Raw genomic sequence first — 18,454 nt, forward strand, 5'->3', positions numbered from 1 at the left:
AAAATTCCCCAAAACAACTACCAAATCATACACATTTGGGCTATTCTATGTGATCTCCTCTTGATAAATAATCTAATATTTTTTCAGTTCCATTCACTGAAACTGTCTAAGCCCCCAAGAGGAAGCCTGTCCACTTCGAAAACCTCTGCTCTAAAGCAAGGCCACAGAAAACGGAAGTCCACTTTGCTTAGCATATACAATACAAGTCTCCTTCCCTTTGAGGTTCTTTTTGAAGTCTTTCCTCAAATATGAAGGAAAGGAGGCAAGGGACAAGAAGGAGAAGAGAAGGAGATCAAAGACTGTAATATTTCTCATACAAGGTAGGTATTCACACTCCCACTCTTCTGGACAGTATCTTTAAATATAACCGCTTCAGGATTCACACATAGCTGGTTTAACATGTACAATTATAGGGGAACCACCAATTCTACACATTAAAGTCTGTTTTCAAGTCTTGTGGGCTACCTGCTGTACATTTGAAGAAGTTGTATAAAGCCTTTTGTGGCTCCAGAGGGAGCTGCGTGAATTCTGTCTGGGGCTGAAGACTATAAGTTTGAAAGTTTAAATTATCTGTGGGTGTGGAGTTATATAAAGAAGTGAGTTTGCAAGACTCCTGTAGCCAGCTCCTCATCTCTGCTTGAGGCTAATGGCTCAGGGCAACATTAACTACTACTTGCATAACACACCCCAATGTCCGGCCAAGTTGCATAATGAGTAATGTAGCCACCAGGTTTTGACAAGGAAGAAGGATGCACGTAATAAAAAATAAAAAAACAGTCCGTTGTGAGTCAGACAGCATTATAGGAACGCAATGCAAAAACAGCCAGACAAACCGATGTCAGGGGTCCACATTTTTTCTACCTTGTAAGTTTAAATGCAGAGACGTTGATAATGAAGCATTTCCAGCTTTGCACAACCAACTGAAAGGTTAAAAACTCCAGTGGACAAATCAACGTCTGCTCATATTAAAGAAATAAAATAAAAACAGCTTCAGTGGTCATTGTTTCCTCCCAGCAAGTGTGTGTGTGTGTGTGTTATATGCAGGCCAGACTGACTATGGGCGAAAGTCCAGGGATGTTTCCGCCTGAGAGGACAGGTGGAGGGTTTGCGTGTCTGCACACTGAAAGGATGTTGCCTACCAGAAGTCTAAAGGACTGACAAATGAGCTGTCAAATACAAACTGACAACTCACACTGTTCAAATTCATACGGTAAAGAAAAATAGCATTTGGCTGTCATGCATCACCAGTGAATACTAATGTTTTGCTAAACCATGCTCTGAAACATCAAAGAGCGCCAGTTCCCAGGAGATGTAAAACACTGGCGTTTTTGTTCCTCACTCAGCAGATGTGCTGTGTTCCAGAAATATTAAGTCAGACTTTTTTGACTTTTGACTTTGATAAATGTGGTGTAATGCCTCTTAAAACAGAAACGTCAACCAGAAGACAAACTTGTCTCAGCCCTTGTGGTTTCAAGTTGCATTTGCACATTCTGTCCCGATATGTACATGTGTACATATGTATGTATGTGTAATCCTTAAAATACAAGATGACTTTCGCTATTGAACGGCATGACAAAAACCAAGTGTCAGTTACTGTATATGGTCTGTCTGCAAGTGTCTGGGGTTGGAAGGGCATTATTTTAGAGTGAGAACTTGCCATGGTCTTTCAATACAGTAAAACAAAGAAAGCAAAGTAATTCTCATATTTTTTATTTACTAGATGATGTATCTTTAAGTGTCTGATGTAAAACTGTCCTTGAACATGTCTGAATCAACAACTTAACACCCATCTGCTCATTTCAGCCACTGCAGGGCACACTGAGTCAAGGTTTGGCAAGATAAATACAGCACTGACACTTTTTTCTCAAATGTTGCCTTTTTGCAGTGATTCATACCTTCATAGCACTAAATACCAGCTTTAAAAAAAATAACCTATGACTATTTTCATCTGACTCTGAATGTAGCATTAATTAAAGCTCTTGAAACATAAAGTCATGAAGTTGCCATGCCGTATGATTAAAACCCACATTTTCCCATTTTGTACCTCGATTTGGGGTTTTGTGCCTTTCACTGTATGCTTTGGCAAGTTTAATGCTCAGGGGCTAAGCCAAATCAGAATCCCCACATTGAAAACAGTCTTAGTTCCACTTCTCAGCAGACTAAACTTTCATAAACTCAGCTGCTCTCTCTCTGGTCAAATAGCTCTTAGCACAGGATTTAACACAAACAATGTCTGAGAAACTAAGAGAATCGTTAAATATGGAGCAGCACAACTGCAAGAACATGAAATTGTGTAAACCTTTTTTTTTACCGCAATGCAAAATACTGTGACAAACTTGTATTGTAAGGCACAATGCACTGCAGTTTGTCACCTCTGCTCATTTGGAAACTTGTTTGGGGTGCTTAGAAATTTCATCCAGGGATTCATAAAAGAACAAACTAATCTAAGGTTCGATACTCCCTTCTACGAAAGGCCTGTACAGTAAATCAGAAAATCTAATAATGTAAATCAAATATTGGGTCATTCATCAGGACTTCAAGACATTTTTACACACACACACACACACATTTTAACGTGTCGGATTATACTAATTTCTTACAGTTACTACTGACATTGTTGTGTTATAAATGTCTGACTATGAAGGGCTTTGTAAGATGATGGTAATTTGTGCAAAATGGATAACCTTTGGTGAGATGTTTTATTTTCAACAATGCAATGGTGGTGTTTTAGGTTCTACCCAATCAGGGGCTGTAATTGCTGTGATTACAATATACTTATTAGGATTACGATCCCCTACATTGCTCATTTGTTACCGGATTACATAATCCAGAGTGATTTAGGGTCCATACTCTGGCAAATTCCAAGTCTTCATCTACTATGTCAATAGTAGTTTAATAATTTAAAACTCAATCACTAAAATTCAATCAGATGTGTTTCTGAAAATCCACACATCAGTCTGCAGTGGATTTCAGACACTTTTATGGGGTGGTCTGGCACAGTAGATAAGACATGTGCCTTTTGTGTGAAAGACCTGGGTTCAATTCCCACTGTGACATCACTAATGTGTCCCTGAGTGAGACACTTAATCCCTAGTTGCTCCAGAGTGTGACCTCTTACATATATAGCATATTGTAAGTCACTTAGGATAAAAAGCGACAGCTAAATGAGTAAATATTTCATTGTTGCCGTTTAATACCCATGTAGTTGAGTCCCACCCTCCCCTGATGTAAAACATTCGTAGCTGCTGAAACACGTTCGTGCAAGCAGTGTGTATGCCTGTCCAATTTCAAACAGTGGAGAATAAGACTAAACCAGTGGCTGATGAAGAGAGTCCAACATTTAGGAGCCCATGAAGCAGACTTTCCTGAGGAGGTGGTGGATAAAAGAGCCAAAATAGCAGTTATACCAGGACAAATTTTTCACAGAGATACCACTTAAATGCAGTGCTGGAAGACACATTGTACTCAAGTACTCACTGGTACGCAGTACCAGGACTTCAACATTTTACTCTTTGGCGTACCATGACTTTTTCTTGCGCACCGGCAATTCTCTGCCGGTATTCTTTTCTGCCCTCTCTATATCAGGTTCCCTGAATGATTCATAATGATCTGAAATAAACTGCATTACCCAGGGGGGCAATACATTACACTTACCTGTTCCTGTTCTCGCCTGCCTGTTTTTCTCTGTAGGCAGCGTTACATAAACCTTAGAAAGCCTGGATCTAAACGGGTGCAAAGAGTACACGAACACAGTAGTGTTGTAGTACTCGAGACTGGTCTTGGTCTCGTCTCGGACTTGACCGCATTTGTACTCAGTCTTGTCTCGGTCTCGGACATTGAGTACTCCGTATTTTATTTCAAGACCAGTCAAGACCATAACTTTGGGAATATCAATAAATTTCTTTTACATTGTCTGATTTATTTGTTAACATCCTAACTTTTATTGGATGTAAAATGTACTGCCTCAACTACAACCAATAACCCTAATTAAAATGTTGTTGTTTAATTGTTACCGTTAATGACTGTCACCCCTCCTTGCGATGCTTACGTTGATTTCAGCTCTTAGTGTTTGTATGTGGGTGTTTTAATGGGAATGTGGATCTTTCAGATCAATTTGAGAAGTACCTGTGATCTCGTTCCACATTTTATTGTGTGTCATGTAATGTGGGGTACTGGTCTTGGACTTGGTCTTGACTCGGTCTCGCCCTCCCTCGGTCTTGGCCTCGACTTGGTCTCAGCCCCTAAAAGTCTTGGTCTCGATAAACTTAGGTCGTGGTCTTGACTTGGTCTCGGTTCGGGCGGTCTTGACTACAAGACTAGAACAGAGTCACATAATGACACAACAGAGCTTCGATCCCACCCTACCAGGTGCTGATCGATTGTGTGACATACTAAAAGTACAGAGAAGAGAAGGTATCTAGGGAATTGCTAGAAATACAAGGAACTAAGGGCAACCTTATCGTGTGCCTTTTGTTGTTATGTTTTGTTTCTTTTTGCTGTACATGTAACATGTTGTCACTCTGGACTCTTCTCAAATATGGCATTATTGCACACCTATTAACTTTATCTACAATGTGTGTGGCATAATCCTGCTTATTCTCTCTTCCCTGGGCTCAGATGTGGGAGATTTCATCACAGATGTGTCCAGGTCCAATTTAAGTATTAGGCAGAAGTGAAACCTTCCTTGCGTAGATTCATCTAGTTGATGCCCCATGTCATCTTGCTGTCTTTACAGTATCAATGTCTATGCTACAATTTAAACAGATTTCTTTAATCAAGCTATGTCTTCATCTGTTCTAGAGTGTAAAAATAACTATTAAATGACTGACAACCTGTTGAAAAATAAACATTTCAGTAATTAATCACAAAGGACATTTCATATTAGGGTTTTTTTTGCAAGAGGGCAATGTATCTATTACAGTTTACTGCTTTTGTGCAGAGGTCCCCTGTGGTCCAAATTAGTCATTGGAGACTTCCCATCATGCAGACATGCAGGGCAGGCTATTTGCTGTCATGGACCAGAAACCACACGGCTGCATTTAGAGCTGGAAAACCAACAGGGTTCCAAAGTCTGCGCCTGCAATCAGGTTAAAAATACTCAAGTCGCCCACTTGAACTTGAATGATGTGAGCGTTCAACTATAGAGTAGCACACATCAAGCAGCAATGCAGTAAAAAAATAAGATAAAATGACACAACACACCAGAAGATGACAGCTTAATAAGTGGCTTACCCTAGAGACAAAAAGTCAATTTTTACATATCTAAGCTTTTCACTTCTTATCATTCTCTTCTTTTAATAAATAATTGTAAATCCAATGTTGTAGCCCTGCAGAAATGTAATTTAAGGGCATAGAGTATGGGTGGAAACCACTGATATGCAGCTTTGCTATCTCACAGCCTCGCCATAATAGGCTGGCTGCCTCAGTTTTGAAGTACGTCTTTAATATCCACATCCACCTGGTTGTGGGCACGTTTCAGTTTCAGATCTACAACGGCTTTGGCCATGACTGATTTCATCAGCAGCTCTTTGAATTGCTCGAGCTCCAGCTCAGCATGAAGCTTTTGCGTTGCCTCAAAGTCTTAAACCACTTCTGCTAACTCAGAGATGGGCAGAAGGAAAAAGTCACAGTGAACAGCCATCTCCTATTCTTTCTATCTCTAGTATAGGGAATGAGATTATAGTTAAATGTGTGTCTTCTCTTTTTATTAGCGTTGTCATCTGTTATTTCAGCATCTATCTGGCCTGACCCTAGAGAGATGACTTCTGGAAGAAAAAAAACTAAAAGTTCAGTTCAACAGTGTTTTCCGAAGTTTAAGAATACATATGGTCAGGAACAAAACAACTTAATAAGAAGGAAGCACATGGAAACAAAGAAGTAGTCCTAAGATGTCAAGGTTGACTACAAAACAGAACAGCTTTTGCAGATATGAGTCAAGGTCAGATAAAAAGGTTCAGGGTGTGATGAGAATGGAGAGAGGAACAGAGAGGAATATTTCACTTAACGACCTCTTTCTAATAAAAAAGAAGTCACAAACATTAGGCAGTTAATTGAAGTGATCTAAAGCTGAGAATATACTGTGTAGCCTATGTATCTTACAATTGATGCATTCCTAAGTAACTTAGCAGTGAAAGACAAAGACAATGCTGCCTTACAAGCAAACTGACAATAAGTTCTCATCTCATTTGGTTATGTGTGTTACGAACAAACTACTAGGGATTTGTATATATTTTTTAAACTTTTAGTTTTGATAAAGTTTGGTTAAATAGTATGTTTTTTTAAATCCAAAGCCTCATACAGCATTCATCCATGTGGAAACAATCCAAAGATTATAAGGCACGTACATCAACTTCATCAAATATGCTCAACTACTTCAAGTACCAGCTACATCCAGGCAAATAAATAAATAAATAACCTAACACAGCAGACAGAGCACAGTCAAGCAGAGAACGGCTTATTTAAATAAGTAAATGTACTCCTAGGCTAATTCTAGCAGTCTTTGAAGAAGGTTGCCCCCAGAAGTCAGAATAACACACTGCACACACTGAATTTCAAACATACTTCACCTAAGTGAAAGGTGAAGTTTGTGATTTTTATTTTTAATTTTTTTTTTTTTAAACACACACACCCACACACATTTACTGTTTTGTTTATTTATTTTCTTTTTAATATATTTTTTAAACACACACACACGCTTACTGTTTTGTTTATTTATTTTATTTTTAATATATTTTTAAATACACACACGCTTACTGTTTTATTTATTTATTTTAATTTAATTTTTAATATTTAAAAAAAAGTGTGGTGTGGATTGTTGTAGTATGTATGATGCTTTGGCAATATTGTTGTTAGACATTCATGCCAATAAAGCTAATTTGAATTGAATTGAATTGATTTTTCCCTTGTCACATTAACCCATCAATAGCCTACCCCTAATGTTTTTAGTTACACCTGTGCTTTTCCTGCCCTGACAAGTCAAATATTACTAAGGCCTATGACACACAGGTAAATAGTTTTAATATATTTTATACAGTAACACACCTGTCTGTGTGTCCTGCAAAAATAATTAAGCTTTTAACCAATTCATTATGGTTTAAGTAAGAAATAGCATTAGGCAGAAAAAGGGTAATACATAATAAGTTACTATTATAGAGAACATACTTGCATGCCAACATCTGGAGCTAATTGGCTAGCTTACTTATGTAGCCTACTTTAAATGATTTGCTATATGTATTGACATTCCAGCAGAAGTGTCTTATTCGCTGCTGTTCATTTTTGTCTGGCATGGCACTGTTTGTCTGGGACATCTGCAGTTTAAGGATTTGTTGCTCATTTAGTCATTATGGTGAAAATCCATACTGCATTCATGGAAAAGTTGATAAGGTAGTGGGGTCTTCTTCTGAAAATAATTTTTTTAACTCTCAGGAAGTGATGTCCAGACCATATATACATAGCTATTCTGCTCAGTCATTAACTTACTCCTATGTTCTTGATTTAAGTAAATGCAAACATAAACAGACTACATACTGAACATTATGTAGTGTGGCGTAGACCCCAATCCATAGAAAGAGTAGACTATCATGGAGGTACAGTCACACAGATGGTTATGAGTAACCACTGACAGTTGCTGGAGAGCAGAAGGGCCAAGCAGCCAAGCAGCCAAGTGAAGCCTTGATAATGTGGGGCTGGAAAGCTTCTTGATTTATGCAGTGGTGTCGATGGTCCAAATGTATCCTCCTGCAATATTTATTAGACATGCACAGCATCACTCTGAATTCTGAATGCAATTGTGGTGGGTGGACAGAACACTATGCATTGCATTGCATAATGCAGGGCTGTCATATACAAATAATGGAGGATGGCGGTGTGATTATTTGCATAATTTCCATAAGGTCATAATTTTGCACATTCTGTACATTTAAGATTAAAGCGTCTGATGAACACCCTGTCCTGGGGTGGGAATGGGTGGGGGGCTTTGCTTCTGCTGTGCTGGCAGCACCGTCAGACAGCTCCTGCATTAAAATAGACTTATGTATATTGATGTCTTGTCAAAGTATAGTTATGTTCACTAACACATCAGCTTCCCTTCTCTGAGTGAGCTGGTTTCTCAACTAGAATGGACTGCACATCGTTCAGTCAGAATAACATGTCCTGTGCCATTGCCTACCTACTATGTGTTACTACATATTTTGTTGGCTATACCATTATGTTAAAGTTTACAGCAAAAGATCTAAATACCAGTGTTTTCAACTACTTGCCATAGTTATTAAAATAGAAACTAAATCTCAACTAAAGTATACGGTGACTGTAAAACTGTTTCACCAGTCAGACTGACTTTTTGCAATAGATGAGGGTTGGTTTGCTACAGATTAGAGCAGGCAAATGTTACCACACTGTAACTTCCCAATAATTAGCTCAGGCTGAAGTTAATTTCCCAACATTGTCTCCTGTAAGCGACTCACGCAAATAGACACTCACTAGTTAGTAATGGGGCTTGTTTGTTAGCCATGTGTATCCAACTGTATATTTTCCAAGACTCCACATACTGTTACAACATTTCCTACTTTCTGAAGGTAAACTCAATTGAGATTGCTAAGTATCTATACAACCAATTAAATTATCTTGTTTTTAAATTTTTTTATCCCAAATTTGTAGATTTTCACCATTTAGTCAAGTTCTATACCAATATCTTGTTGGCTGTGGCTAAGGAACAGGGAGGGGCAATTACAGGTAGGAAGAAAATTTCATTTTTTATTGATGTGAACACCTGTTTCCTAAACTGGGACTCCTGTTCAGCATTACTATTGTCAAAGATGCAGTTTAAAGGATGCATTTCTCTGTCTCCAGTAGAGGGCACTGTGGGTATTCATTATGGACCGACATGTCATGTGTGTCTGCGTGTGCCTCCCCCCTACTGATTACAATGTTTGAGCAAAGCTGTTGTGTTTGGTTGACTTTGTGGCACAGTAAATAAGCTACAGGGTAGCATTAGAGGGTTTTTTCTCTCTTTACTTACTTCTACTGTTCCCTCTGCACCTGTAAGGACAGCAAAACTCAACAAAATTAAAATACATGACATTTCTTATTGATCTAACAAACCTTTCCTGCAGATTAGAAGCTTGGGATCCCACTGCTAGATGCAGATGCATGTCTAAGCCTAAAAGCAGGTGTTTATTTATTCCTTGATATATTCATGGGGACATTGAGTCTTATCACTGGAGTATTGATTCAGACATATAAACTTAAATATCTCATGACTCATGCTACTGCATTTTTCAGAGGATATGCAGCAATGTGCCCGCAAGCGTAGATACAAACAGCAGTATAGACCAAATGTGCAAAATTCTGTTTTGAATTGATACATCAGAGAACACGGATTATTTGAAATCTTGCAGGTGAGTCTCCACTCTACTACCACTTTCATCATCCCGTCTCTATAATGCTGTCTGTCTGAATGCGAGACGGGCAGAGTTATATTAATGGATCCTCCTTTGGATCCTTTGTGTATAGTCATTTCTGATTTATCTTTCTCTTTACCCACCTTTTTTCTTTCTACCTACACCCTCCCACCCCTTACTCTTCTCCTATTGCACATGAATACACACACACACTCTTATTTGTTATAATTGGTGTCCCTTCTAGTCTCCTTATCTGTCTTTTCCTATGTGTATAATCCTACCTGTGATTATAGAAATAGAGTTTTGCTCTCTAAATTAAATGCTTTTGCAGAGGCTTGTTGATAAAAAACTAAACAACAACAGCAAAACAAAAATAAAAATGTAATTCTGATGGGGATAGTCGTGCAGAATCTGTTCTGCTCCTGGCTGTACAACATTGCTTATTAAACACTCAAAATTATCGGCAGGCAGAAATAAGACATTGGATTTACTTGGCAACGTTCATTTAAATGAAATGGTTTATCTATGTGAGACCTTATTTGTGGGTAAACTGACATCACTGTTAAATCTTGAGAGAAAAATATTAATAAACATTAATATTTAATTATTTTTACATTAGGGCAGCCTCCTTAAATTGGTGGCAATATTACTTAGTTACGGTGTTTTATACAGACAATATTAAATAGTGTCACATATTACATTATACTGCCTTTTAATTTCTCACTGATTCACAATATGCAAATGTTTGAGTGCCTTAATTGCATTGCATGCCTTTTGGCCCCTGAGCCAGTATAGTTAATTGTGAGTACCTTTTTTTTTAATTATTCAAATCATTTCTCAGGAAAAAAAATATTTGCAGAGCTATAGATGACTCTGATGGCCCAGCTTTTTACGATGCTAGACATTTAAGACATCTGTCTTCACTTAAGTCAGCCTTATTGAACTCTCAAAGGGGAATCACAATGGCAAATTTACAAGAATAAGATATCTTTAAGATTGGTGTACTGATAGTTGTATTCGTTCACCACAGTACTCTGTGACACATGGCCTTGTAAGCTGCTGTGAGCTTCAGAAGCACTTTCCTCTCTCCATTCCCCTTGCAAGTGCCCCCACCAATCCAGTAGGAGTTTCTTGGCTAGTGCAGGATGTAAGCTCAGCGATGGGCTTGACCAGTTGTATGACCAGTGTATGTTGACACTCACAAGAAAGCCAGAGCTTAATGGTGGGTGCACCCTCCACCGAGAGATTCACACTTAGAAGATCTTAGCATCAGATAAATTCTTAGAAATTATCTTTTTAAAAGCTAATTGCTTATGCTGGCAGCCTTGTAATAACCCATACATTTTAACTGATTCATTGAAAGGGGTTTTAAATCTATCAGAAGCAAAACTGTATCGAGTAATTGTCACCAAGTGTAAAGACAAGATATGGCAACACTGACTAATATTTGTGTACATGAAAAACAGATTACAGCTGCAGTTATTATGATAAAAATACTTTTCAGTCTACTAGCCGTCAGGTGACTCATGCTTTTACCTGAAAACATTTTCAATAAATTCTTTACCAACGCATTCTGCAGTTGACAGTTAATGGCAGCCTACACTTGTTTAGTGTTTGACATAATTTCACTAGACAAAAAGGCCTTTGGGAGTCTGTCTCTTCAAGAAACAGAATTAATTGATTCAGCTGCACTTACATGTAGGGATGGGACAATTACCGATATAACTGTGTATATACATAAGCTACTGTATATAATGGGTCTTTCTCGGCACCTTTCTAGTGTTCTGACCACTCCCAAGTGCGTGTTACACCCCACTCACACACATTTATACACTGAGGCCATGCATGGTGCCAACTGCTCATCAGAAACAGAAACTAACATTCACACACCGTCACACACCGTCATCGGGGTTCAATGTCTTACTCAAGGACACTCTGACATGCAGACTGGAGGAGCCGGGGATCGAGCAACTGACCTTCTGATTACCTCCTGAGCCACAGATGCCCTTAGATTACTGCTTTATGTTTGATTATCTGTTGATTCATTTATCCAGTATTTATTTCTTATATTTCAGCAGTAACATTAACACAAGCTAGCTGCAACAAAAGGACAGAGCAGAGACATAAATAAAAGCTCATCTATTGTGACACTGATAGAATGACTGCAGACAAATAGTGATCAATAAAGCAACGTTATGCACAAGACATTACTGTGCTGCTGAAAATTCCACAATGGTGGATTGCCGCAACTGAACGAATGTAGCAAAAACTCTCTTTTTTTCTGTAAACATTTGACCTTGAGAATTTGAGGGGCAGCCTTGTAGCTTGTCTGCTTTTGTCTCCCATTGTTATTAATTTAAAGCGCAACAATAACAATAAAAACCCAACAGAATTCTTTCCTATAAGGCTTTGCTATAAGCAACTACTTGAGTTATAAAATATTTAATAATGATATATTGGACAATCTAAATTTTTTACATAAACATTTTTGATGAAATGACCTTACATTTCAGGGCTCATCAATAACGGTGGCTCGATGGCCCAGGGCGAGTAAAAAGTAACTAGCAATTCACCAAGTGCAAAAACATTAGTATTTAAAAAAACAACATCCTGCAGTTGCTTTGCACCTCATAGCGTGCAGCGTTGTCCAGTCCAGATTTGTAGTTATGCTGGTTGCAAAAAGAAGTCCTGTTCCATTAGAAATAATGGTAAAATGTTGCTACTTCTCAGCTGAATTATTACCTCAGTTAACACTTTCATAATGACTTTATGGTCTCAGTCGCTAGTTTCAAGTATTCTTCAACACAACATGATGTTCATTTAGTAAATTATGATCCTAGTTAAGGGGAAATAGACAGTCATGCAGCTTATGCTTTTGGGTGGGACTACCTTGTGATTGGCAGGTCGCTATCATGACGACCTGTCAATCAGGATGGAGGTGACTTGTATGCACTGCTCTGTGCACTTTTTTTTATTAAATGGCTGTTTTTTATTAAATGCAGGAGAGAGAGCATGTTTGATGTTTTGTTTTGTTTTAAAAGTAAATTAACCTTTTTATTTTTATAATTTTAACTGTGATTACATTTTAGTTTAGTTTTTTATATCCAGGATGTATTTAATAACTGATTAAACATTAACAGTATAACATAACTTAAGTCTTTGGTTTTGTTGTAACACTGATAAATAACTTTTGGAAGGAGGGCCAGTAAAAATTTTCTTCAGGCCAGTAAGTTTCAAACTGACTGGTGGGGCCAGTTGCAAAAAAGTTTACGTTGAGCCCTGCATTTTATTATTTGACTAAGATATGAACTCAGCGGGACAATTTACAGTTGACAGTGCTCTTTGATGTTCAAACTATGGTGATGTGTTTGGGTATGGGTAATGTTTTTTTAACTACCTCAAACATATCTTTTGTCTTTTCTGAAATTAAATTCCTTGTTATTTATCGGCTGACATATACACCAGTATATGAAATATTTTTCCGTATACAAAAGTGCTCACAGTGTTCTTTAAACAATGAAAATAGTAAACAGTGATGTCTTTAGCATTCAAAGGTTGCTTGTTCCTTGTAGGTGCGAAACATTTCTCTTAGTTTGTGAGCACTGCTCCAGTATATACTGTGAACTAAAAGTTGCTTCTTGTCATGTCATCTCCCCTGCTAAATTGAATTTATCTAATTCTGATCTAATTTAGAGTGATACCAGGCCATCAGCCACATTTACAGTATATATGGCCCCAGATCATGGGTGCTGTTTCATTGTGTGAAATATCAGACATCAGTCTTGATGGGATAAAATAAATGGACGGGCCTCTCCCCAGTAACCCTAGGACTCTGTAGTGAAGCCTGTATAGAATGGTAGGTAGAGGTGATAGGCAGACTCAGACATCTGAAATTCCCAGAGGTGAAGATTGATTTACAGTGCTCTGCAGTACACGTAAAACTAAGGCAACTTAACAAAAAAAGACTTAGGAAAATGACTCATGTAACATGTTTTTAGAAGCACAAAAAAAAATTGCACTCACGTCTAGACTGCGTAAGCCAGTACCATACCAAAGCAAGTTGAGCTGCACATTAACCTTAATACAAGAAAATCAGTTAACATTCTTCATTCTTCATCCTTGATTTACAAGGTCATTTTCCTCACAAAGTGACTCTAGAAAATGTCAGAGGTCCTAACACATTACTTAGGAAAGCATAAAAACAAACATTCCTACAAAAAGGAAAACTCTTCTCTTGGCTTGGCCCAGTGATGTCGTTCATGACCTCCCCAGTACCATAAAACAGGAAATGCTGGATGGGCCTCTCCCCAAACAATAGTCCTGCATGGTGGAAATGAATAAAGGTCAAAGATCAAAAAGGGTAAGTATTAACACAGAAAGAAACTAGTGATGGGCGGTCAAAGCCTCCTGAAGTTTTTGAAGCTTCTTTCTGATTGCATCAAAGAAAAACGCGGCACAGTGACATCTAGTGGTTTGCATAAATTATAGCAGCCATGAACCCGACACTGCAGAGAAACAATGCATACAACGCCTCGTTTATTTCAGTTTTAATACAATATGTATATTAAAAGCATAAGAATGTTGTGTGTTCATTTTGATCTTTGCATACTCATTAAAGTGCTGCAAAAAATATGTAGCCTACATGTTGCTACCTGCCAAAATGTGCAAATGATGTTTTAAAAAAAAGTTGTCATCTGCCATGACAGCAAACGGTATGAAGGCAGTCTAAGATACAATCGATACTTGTGATGACCAGTGGCATCATGCCCATTAACTTAGGGTGGGCACGACAGAATCAATGCCAAAACTTTGAATGAGTTAAATCTTTTACGCTTTAATTACTTGTTTAATGAAATGTAGGGGGTTGATTGATGTAGTTTTTATGATGCTTTGGCAATATTGTTGTTACACATTCATGCCAATAAAGGTAACTTGAACTGAATTGAATTAAATCCTTCCCGGTGTCTCAGTCATGTACAAAGACTGGGGCTTCATCAGTCACGTGGAAATGGCAATTTGATACAAGCTTCAACACACTGTTTCAAACCAGTGTGCTTTGTGAAAGTGAAATGAGCTTTTGCACCTCGATATCACACATCCCATCCCTCACTCATGGCTGTGTGTTTACTTTCACTTACTCATATTCTTCAATGTGAACTGAAACATAATGTTAACACAAACAACCCGGGAGTGATGCAATGTTGAAAAAGCAATGGTAAATTATAAAAGACATAAAATAATATGGTGGAATGTGTAAGATGAACCTGTAAGGGACAAATGGTGCGCAAAGGAAAGTTCTCACCCATTTTGTCACAGACTTTACAGTTAAAATACCGCAGTTAACTTCTTACTTAATACATTTTTTCAGACAGAAAAAAAGGTGGGATAAAGTCCCAGGGTTCTGAGCTAAAACTGACTTAAAATGTCACACTGAGAAATGCAACTCAGTGAGCATTTAAGACTAGTTCTGCAATAGCATGAGTCACATAAAACTAGGACCAGAGGCTTTGTTGAATCAACCTTTGTTGAATCAAGTACTGTTCAGCAATAGTGCTATCAGCTTCACAGCTTTAAAAAGTCTTCAGCTGGACAGAGAACATTGACAAAAACCCTGCACTTTGCCAAGAGCAGATATTCACTTAGTAGAGTACTGTACTAAACACTACAAGCATTACAATCATTGATTTGTGTGTGTGTGTGTGTGTGTGTGTGTGTGTGTGTGTGTGTGTGTGTGTGTGTGTGCGTGTGCGCGGGTGCATGCATGCGTGTTAAATTTCTTTGCTGCGCTATTATGAAGGCAGTGTGTTATAAGCAGAGGAGGTGAAAGCGTGGCACTCCAGAATCCTCTGGGAGCCATTAATGGCATCGCTGATGCAGTAAATAGATTCAATGTAGAAAATGATACCCTTGAATAATTAATTAGATGAGTTTTAAATCAACAGCAAACACTGACTAAACAAAGGGAGCAGGTAAAAGTCCTAGTGTTCTTTGAGAATGCTGTTAGAAGTTTGTGAAACTTAAAGATAATTGATGATAAGCTGAGGGTATGTGGTTAAACTTAATGAAACACCTTTAAAATCTATAATTTGTGTTTCTACTGCATTTGTTTCACATTAAAGGCCATAGCCATTTACCAAACTAAGCTCCATGTGCATTGAAAGTTACGTTTTGGAGTTATAAGAAATAAGCAAATTAAACATTGCTGAAAATCTAATCATTATCTAAACATTGTACATTGTAGTTTCCCAGACAACAAGAAAGGTTCAATCTTCCATTGCATATAACAGTCAAGTTAATATCCATAATATCCATCAAACATATCCACTGACATCATTTTCTGTGATACTGTTGAAAATATTGTTTAAACACATGGGTAAAGGAGCCCTCTTTTACAGAATCCTAAAGGAATACTGGTGTTTAAAAATCACCTCCCTCTTTCTTCCTTAACCTTTTCTAACATGCATCTTTAAGTTAGCTTGCATGTTAATCACTTGTCTTGCGCAATTAATCAACATCCCCCCCAAAAAAGGGTGAGTAAAAAAACAAACAGCTGGCTTCACTAAACCTAACTTTGGTCCATAGTCCCAGATAACCGAGAAAACAACTCTGGCTATCAGCTCATCTGGGTAAATCCCAAGTATTTCCATTCCATTGTGGGTGACTTTGCATTAAGCCGCCAAGTGTTTAAATGAATTGCCAATCTCATATACAGCATCAGACAGACAGACGAGAGGGGTGCATTTAAGAGAGATGAAACTATTGCTTTAAACAGGGAATTTCTGTATGCTTCAGTGGGGTAAAGAGTAAGCACAAAACTTGTAACAAGTGTGTTGGTTCAGTTCTCATAAGAACTTAAAAATCTGTAAAAACCACGGCCATATAGTCACTGTTAACACATTGTACTTTGTAGTGTTTATTGACTCCGTCCTGAGTTACACCTTGACTCAATGTCAGAATAGGCCTTTTCACAGCAGACATTTTGAGTTGTTATAGTAGGAAAAACACAGGTGTTACAAATAACATTAACAATGGCTAATGATGTCCCAGTAAGCCGTGACAGTAAGCCAACATGCACAATACCAGGACCCTGAAACTAAAGCAGCTAAATGTAATTCAGCCATGTTTATTTTATTATTTACACCTGTGATTTTCCTACTGTGATATGTAAAAATGTCCTCCTTATTGAATACCTATACAGTGTCTAATGAAGGTTTCTCTTCTGTGGCTAAGAGAGCTCAACGTGCTGTCACGGAAAACATTCACCAATTTGATCACACATACGTGACATAAAGAAATGTGCTGCGAATCCAGAAATCATAAGCAAATAAAGGAGCCCTAACTGTACAGAAAAAAACAATCCAAGTAGACAGCAAAGATACTCACAAGTCTTTGTCCAAGTCAAGTCTCAAGTCTTTGAGCAAGAGTCCAAGTCAAGTCTCAAGTCTTTGAGCAAGAGTCCAAGTCAAGTCTCAAGTCACTCGTGGTTATAGTGAGTGTTGTGTCACCTGCTGCGTTCAAACCAGGCTGCTTATAAAACAGAATAGCTAAAAGGAATTCTGTAACTGTAACCCACTTTTGTTAGGATTTGGTTTTGTGCTGTTGTTGTTCCTGTGTTTATTTGATATTGTCATTTTCTTAGTAACTGTCTTGTCTCTCATCTTAGTTCTTAGTCCTGTGCTTTAGTTCATGCTTAGTGTTTTCCTGATCTGTGTACTTCTGTGTTTTATCATTATGGTCTGTCTTAGTCCTTAGTCTTGTATCTGAATGTTTTAGTGTAGTCTTGTCTCCTGTTTGGTCCTGTCTCTGTCCGTGTCCTGATTTTGCTGTCTTTCCATGTTTTGTGTTTTACTTTGGTAGATCTGTCCTTGTGTGTTCCTGTGAACTTTACTTCTTGTTTTATTTTGGTAATCTTCTGTACCTGGTGTCCTTGTCTAGCTTTGTTTGATTACCTGATGTATCTCAGCTGTGCTTCCCTCCCTGCTTGTTTACCAGTGTGTGTTTGTATATATTGTCCTCAGTTGTCACGTCCTTGCATCGTCTGTGTCATCTATGTTGAGTGTTTTCCCATGCTCTGTGTTTTTGGATCTTTGGATGGTTCTTTGTTCCTTGTTTTTGGATTATGTTTCTATTGGAGTTACCTTTGTTTGGACTCTTGCCGCGAGCTCCCGTGGAAGCCTGTTTGAGTTAAGTTTTGAGTTAATAAATAACTTTGAACTGCATCCTGCTCTCGCCTCGCCTGAATCTGCATTTGGGTCCACACCTCAGCCCTCAGCCTTCACTCAGCTGACTTGTGGCAGTTTTTCACTTACAGAGCACAACCATGTAATGTGTAATGCAATTAATGACAGCTTTTAAACTACTGTAAGTCAACACATCCCCCAGACTCTCAAACCAGTGTAATGTTATAACTCAATAAAACTGTAATGTTGCATGACAACAAATAAGCCTGTAACCTGTTTTCCACTTACAGACCACAGCCATGTACACTCTCAGAAAAAAAAGTACATAATTGTACCTTTAGCGGTACAATGGCTTGTCACTGGGGCTGTACCCTCAAGGGTACAGCTTTTGTACCCTTGACAAACACTTGGAACATATGTTCCTTTTTGACCCTCAAAAAGGTACATATATGTACCTTGAGGTCCAATAATAAGCCCAATGGGGTACGATAGTGTAATTGTACCTTGGGGGGCAGAAATGGACTCCTATTGTACCCCTATTTCTGACAGTATAATGTGCAATGCCATCAATGACAGCTTATTAACTACTGTAAGTCAACACACCCTGCAGACTCTCAAACCAGTGTAAGGTTAACTAAATGAAACTGTAACGTTACATGATGTAATGTGCAATGCAATCAATGGCAGCTAATAAACTACTCTAAGTCACCCCCCCCCCCCCCCCAGACTCTCAAACCAGAGTAATGTTATAACTAACTGAAACTGTAACGTTACATGATCAACAATAAAACTGTAACCGCTGTTATTAACGTGATGGCAGCCAGCTAGACGTAAAAGATTACGACCACCACAAGTTTGGCAAGTAAACAAACGCTC

The sequence above is a fragment of the Micropterus salmoides genome, unplaced genomic scaffold (genome assembly GCF_014851395.1).
Source record: "Micropterus salmoides isolate LMB-PRFRI ecotype aquatic unplaced genomic scaffold, ASM1485139v1 Ms_hic_scaffold_15, whole genome shotgun sequence".
Classification (NCBI taxonomy): domain Eukaryota; kingdom Metazoa; phylum Chordata; class Actinopteri; order Centrarchiformes; family Centrarchidae; genus Micropterus; species Micropterus salmoides.